The sequence below is a fragment of the Budorcas taxicolor genome, chromosome 15, assembly GCF_023091745.1.
Source record: "Budorcas taxicolor isolate Tak-1 chromosome 15, Takin1.1, whole genome shotgun sequence".
NCBI classification, from domain to species: domain Eukaryota; kingdom Metazoa; phylum Chordata; class Mammalia; order Artiodactyla; family Bovidae; genus Budorcas; species Budorcas taxicolor.
The window spans coordinates 78,310,268-78,317,100 of record NC_068924.1 but is presented as its reverse complement, the minus strand read 5'-3'; positions in this window follow the sequence as shown (position 1 = coordinate 78,317,100).

The window sequence follows — 6,833 nt, the reverse complement described above, 5'->3', positions numbered from 1 at the left end:
GGATAGTACGATGAATTTAATGAAAACTTCAGAGATGTTTGGGCTTCCCTGGTAGCTCAGTAGGTAAAGAATCTGCCTGCAGTGCAGGAGACCCGGGTTCAACCCCTGGGTCGGGAAGATCCCCTGGAGAAGGAAATGGCAACACACTCCAGTATCCTTGCCTGGAAAATCTCACAGACACAGGAGCCTGGTGGGCTGCAGTCCATGGGGTCACAAAGAGTCAGGCATGACTGAACCACTAACACCTAACACATAATTTTAGAGATGTTTATAAACGTCAGTTTGCTGCAATGCCATGTAATGACGATCTATGGTTCACACCTCTGGAGCATTCTGGTACCCCTTCTGGAAACAGCAGCCTGATTTTCCCTTTTCCAACCGTCCGTCTCCATTCTCAGCCTGTGTGGTCCAAGGGGAGGTGATGGCGGTCGTGGCTGCAGAGTGGGCTTGTCCGGCCAAGGCACTGCGTTCCCCTGGCTGCAGTGACTGGTTCGGGGATGAGTGTGTAACCTCGTTATGACCAGTGGGATTCATTTTGCCGGAATTTTGCTGGAAATGCTGAGAAAGAGATGTGTCTTTTTGCTGGGGCTGCTAAACTGGTAGTATCTGAGGCTGGAGTTCCCAGGGGCTGCTCTGAGGGTGAGTTAGCCTGAGAGCTGACCCTTGTGAGGGTGAAGCCAGTGTGGAAGAAAGCAAAGCCAAGAGATGAAGAGAAAGAAATTCCTGATGATATTCCCAGAGGACCTGGATTGAATTGTGCCTGAGTTGTAACAATAACATGTATGAATTTTTATGTGCCAGGCACTGGTGTAAGCATTTCACAAGTTGTAGTAGTCTCCTAAGGCTGCTATAACAAAGTACCGTGATCTAGGAAGTCTGAAACAACAGAAATGTATTGTCTCATAGTTCTGGAGGCTAGAGGTCCAGAGTCACCGTGCTGACAGAGCTGTGATGCCTGTTATGGTCTGACTTGTGTCTCTCCCTTCCCAACCTTCTCAGATTGATACACAAAGCCTTAACCCCCAGTGTGACCATGCGGAGATGGGACTTATGAGGAAATAATTAAGGTTAAGGGCAGTCTCAGCCTTGGGCTTTCATTTGATAGGAAGCAAGGTCCGATGCTGTAAAGAGCAATATTGCATAGGAACCTGGAATGTCAGGTCCATGAATCAAGGCAAATTGGAAGTGGTCAAACAAGAGATGGCAAGGCTGAACATCGACATTCTAGGAATCAGCAAACTAAAATGGACTGGAATGGGTGAATTTAATTCAGATGACCATTATATCTACTACTGCGGGCAGGAATCCCTCAGAAGAAATGGAGTAGCCATCATGGTCAACAAAAGAGTCCAAAATGCAGTACTTGGATGCAATCTCAAAAACGACAGAATGATCTCTGTTCTTCTCCAAGGCAAACCATTCAATATCACAGTTATCCAAGTCTATGCCCCAACCAGTAACACTGAAGAAGCTGAAGTTGAACGGTTCTGTGAAGACCTACAAGACCTTTTAGAACTAACACTCGAAAAAGTTGTCCTTTTCCTTATAGGGGAGTGGAATGCAAAAGTAGGAAGTCAAGAAACACCTAGAGTAACATGCAAATTTGGCCTTGGAATGCAGAATGAAACAGGGCAAAGACTAATAGAGTTTTGCCAAGAACATGCACTGGTCATAGCAAACACCCTCTTCCAACAACACAAGAGAAGACTCTACACATGGACATCACCAGATGGTCAACACCAAAATCAGATTGATTATATTCTTTGCAGCCAAAGATGGAGAAGCTCTATACAGTCAACGAAAACAAGACTGGAAGTTGACTGTGGCTCAGATCATGAACTCCTTATTACCAAATTCAAACTGAAATTGAAGAAAGCAGGGAAAACCGCTAGACCATTCAGGTATAACCTAAACCAAATCCCTTCTGATTATACAGTGGAAGTGAGAAATAGATTTAAGGGCCTCGATCTGATAGATAGAGTGCCTGATGAACTATGGAATGAGGTTCGTGACATTGTACAGGAGACAGGGATCAAGACCATCCCCATGGAAAAGAAATGCAAAAAAGCACAATGGCTGTCTGGGGAGGACTTACAAATAGCTGTGAAAAGAAGAGAGGCAAAAAGCAAAGGCGAAAGGAAAGATATAAGCATCTGAATGCAGAGTTCCAAAGAATAGCAAGAAGAGATAAGAAAGCCTTCCTCAGCGATCAATGCAAAAAACAAAAAAAAAAAAGAGGAAAAGAACAGAATGGGAAAGACTAGAGATCTCTTCAAGAAAATTAGAGATACCAAGGGAACATTTCATGCAAAGATGGGCTCGATAAAGGACAGAAATGGTATGGACCTAACAGAAGCAGAAGATATTAAGAAGAGGTGGCAAGAATACAGAGAAGAACTGTACAAAAAAGATCTTCACGACCCAGATAATTATGATGTCTGGGCTCTAATCTAGAACCACACATGCTGGAAGGTGAAGTCAAGTGGACCTTGGAAAGCATCACTATGAACAAAGCTAGTGGAGTTGATAGAATTCCAGTGGAGCTGTTTCAAATCCTGAAAGATGATGCTGTGAAAGTGCTGCCCTCAATATGCCAGCAAATATGGAAAACTCAGCAGTGGCCACAGGCCTGGAAAAGGTCAGTTTTCATTCCAATCCCAAAGAAAGGCAATGCCAAAGAATGCTCAAACTACCACACAATTGCACTCATCTCACATGCTAGTAAAGTAATGCTCAAAATTCTCCAAGCCAGGCTTCAGCAATACATGAACTGTGAACTTCCTGATGTTCAAGGTGGTTTTAGAAAAGGCAGAGGAACCAGAGATCAAATTGCCAACATCTGCTGGATCATGGAAAAAGCAAGAGAGTTACAGAAAAACTTCTATTTCTGCTTTATTGACTAAGCCAAAGCCTTTGACTGTGTGGATCACAATAAACTGTGGAAAATTCTGAGAGAGATGGGAATACCAGATCACCTGACCTGCCTCTTGAGAAATGTGTATGCAGGTCAGGAAGCAACAGTTAGAACTGGACATGGAACAACAGACTGGTTCCAAATAGGAAAAGGAGTACGTCAAGGCTGTCCCTGCTTATTTAACTTCTATGCTCAGTACATCATGAGAAATGCTGGACTGGAAGAAACACAAGCTGGAATCAAGATTGCTGGGAGAAATATCAATAACCTCAGATATGCAGATGACACCACCCTTATGAAAGAAAGTGAAGAAGAACTAAAAAGCCTCTTGATGAAAGTGAAAGAGGAGAGCGAAAAAGTTGGCTTAAAGCTCAACATTCAGAAAATGAAGATCTTGGCATCCAGTCCCATCACTTCATGGGAAATAGATGGGAAAACAGTGGAAACAGTGTCAGACTTTATTTTTTTGGGCTCCAAAATCACTGCAGATGGTGACTGCAGTCTTTAAATTAAGAGACACTTACTCCTTGGAAGAAAAGTTATGACCAATCTAAATAGTATATTCAAAAGCAGAGACATTACTTTGCCGACTAAGGTCCATCTAGTCAAGGCTATGCTTTTTCCTGGGGTCATGTATGGATGTGAGAGTTGGACTGTGAAGAAAGCTGAGCGCTGAAGAATTGATGCTTTTGAAGTGTGGTGTTGGAGAAGACTCTTGAGAGTCCCTTGGACTGCAAGGAGATCCAACCAGTCCCTTCTGAAGGAGATCAGCCCTGGGATTTCTTTGGAAGGAATGATGCTAAAGCTGAAATTCCAGTACTTTGGCCACCTCATGCGAAGAGTTGACTCATTGGAAAAGACTCTGATGCTGGGAGGGATTGGGGGCAGGAGGAGAAGGGTACGACAGAGCATGAGATGGCTGGATGGCATCACTGACTTGATGGAAGTGAGTCTGAGTGAACTCCGGGAGTTGGTGATGGACAGGGAGGCTTGATGTGCTGCTATTCATGGGGTTGCAAAGAGTCAGACTCGACTGAGCGACTGAACTGAAGAAGAGACACCAGAAAGCTCTCTTTCTCTCTTTCTACCACGTGAAGACACAGGAAGACGGAATTATCTGTAAGCCAGGAAAAGAGCTTTCATTAGTAACAGATCCTGCTGAATCTTTTGTGTTTTTATTAAAAAAAATTTTACTTTATGTTGGAGTAGTTGATTAGCAATGTTTGTTAGTGTCTGGTGAACAGCAGAGTGATTCAGGTACACATATTGGATCAATTCCGTCTCAAATTCTTTTCCCATTTAGGTTGTAATCAAGCATTCTGGGAAAACTTGATCTCGAACTTCCTGCCTCCAGAACTGGGAGAAAATTCATGTTGAACAGGTAGCTGCCCAGTTTATGGTATTTTGTTACGGCCGCCCAAGCTAACGAACACAGTCTGTCTGAACCCTGCAAGGGAGCACCCTCCCTTGACTCTTGCAGCTTCTGGGAGTCCAAGTGCTCCTTGTAACACAGCCACCACACTTCAGTCTCCACCTCCGTCACCGCGTGGCATTCTCCCCTTGTATTTGTGTGTCTGCCTCTCTTCTCGCCTTCTTAGAAGGGCAACAGCTATGCGGCATTACAGGCTCACTCTCCTCCAGTATGACCTTGTCTTGGGCTGTGGGTGCTGTGCTAACTTGCTTCAGTTGTGTCCGACTCTTTGCCACCCCATGGACTGTAGCCCGCCAGGCTCCTGTGTCCATGGGATTCTCCAGGGAAGAACACTGGAGTGGGTTGCGACGCCCTCCTCCAGGGGACCTTCCCGAACCACGGATCGAACCGAGTCTCTTATGCTTCCTGCATTGGCAGGTGGGTTCTTTATCGCTAGTGCCATGGGAAAGGAAGCCCGTGACCCTGCCTTACTTAACTAATCACATTTGTAAAGATCTAATTTTGGAAAAGGTCACATTCTAAGGTATTGAGGGTTAAGATATCAATATATGCTTTTAGAGACACTGTTCAAACCGCAACACGTGTATCGACTTGCTTAATTCCTATGGAGCATCGATGAAGTGGGTGTGATTGTCGCCACCACAGCCTCACACTGATGAGGGGAGTAAGGCGCAGAGGAGCTCAGCAATGTGCTCCAAGTCCAACAGTGAGGGAGGATTTGGATCTGAACTCAGATGATGTGACGAAGCCTGCACCTTCAGCCACTGCCCAAACCTGCCTGGATTTACTTCCGGGTCAGGATCCAATCAGCGCTCCAATTTGCTTAGCTGGTTTGAGTTGGGTATCTGGCGCTCTTAACCGTCCCCTCCTTCTGCCGTTGGCCCTATTCTTCCCTACGACTGACAGCTTAGCCTCAGGACCTGATTCAGACCCACCCTTTGCGGTCTAGCCCAGGCTCCAGAATCACCCTCTCCTCTTTCTTCCCCCGCCTCCCTCCCCATCAATACTCCTTTGTGCATCAGCTGCTAGCTCTCAGTTGGGTTAGGAGGAAGCCAAGGGAGTAAATCAATACAGAGTGAGGCGTGATTTATGGACTGTAATTTTCCTACAGGCTTTTAGCTTTCAGAAGTCGACTGTTAACCCATTGACTATCTGACTATTAGAAGTACAGATATTAAAGTCAGAAGATGGAGTTTCTTTGGGCCAAATGGAGGGGAGCTTTAGGAGCAGGCTCTCTCTTCATCCCTGTAACAACTCCAAACAGATGACATGTGTGGGAGCTGAACATCTGATTCTCCTTTTGGGGTATATTTATTAGTCTCTTCTGGAGAGTGCGGATGTTAGTGTAGATTCAGAGCCTGGTACTTACGGGGATGCCCACTTTAGTTGATTCAAGATCTTGTCCTTTTGAAGGAAGATCTCTTCTCCTTGGAATTCCCTTTACCTTGTGTCAACCATTAATCCTTACCAATAATTCAAACATGATTCAAATGCCTTATACACGGAAGGTTCTTAGCTAACGCCTTTCAGAAAAAATTTTCCCCCAACTAACATCTATTATTACAGTTGATCAGAATCTTTTTTTTTTTTTTAACCCAGAGTTAGATGTTTTCCCATTTTCCCCCTGAAAACTCAGCTCCTGCTGACCAGGGGTAATTCTGAAACTCACCCCTGCTTAACTTCTTAATCTTCTTAACTAAAGGTGGTCTGGCACATTGATCAAGGGTCTCAGCTTTAGAGCGAGAATCACTTGGATCAGATTTTTCACTGTGGTATTTATTCATCCCAGTGCCTTAGGGAGATGACCTAACCTGGCATTTTCAGTCATAATGTGGACGTTATACTTTGTTGCAGAGCAGCTGTAAGGAATAAATGATGTACTGACTGTAAAGCTCTTAATTCAAGTTTTAACATATTATGAAGTTCAACAAATAGCATTACTTTTAATCTTTTCTCTCATCTCTGGACAGAATGGAGTGCCTTGCATGTAGCTTGTGGTGGTGGTTTAGTCACTCAGTCATGTCTGACTCTTGCAACCCCATGGACTGTAGCCCGCCAGGCCCCTCTGTCCATGGGATTCTCCAGGCAAGAAGACTGGAGTGGGTTGCCATTTCCTTCTCCAGGGGATCTTTCCGATCCAGAAATCAAACCCGGATCTCCTGCAGTGCAGGCAGATTCTTTACTCACTGAGCTAAAGGGAAGCCCTTCTTGTGGCTCAGCTAATGTTTGAGTTTTATTAGTGTGAATACAGAATTCCCAGGCCAATCAGAACCCTGAATTCCTAGGTAACTGTGTCCTGAGGGAGAAGTTCTATCACGTTCAAGTTCCATGAATGGGCCTTTATTTCCCAGTGGCTCTGTGAGCTGAGATAAGGCGTAGTTTTCTTAGTGGACTTAATACTTTCAGGAGGATGGCTAATGGCCGGTTTGGTTTATCTAAAACCCCTTTACTCTCCAGAATTGCTAATTATAACTTGAAGTTTGGAGA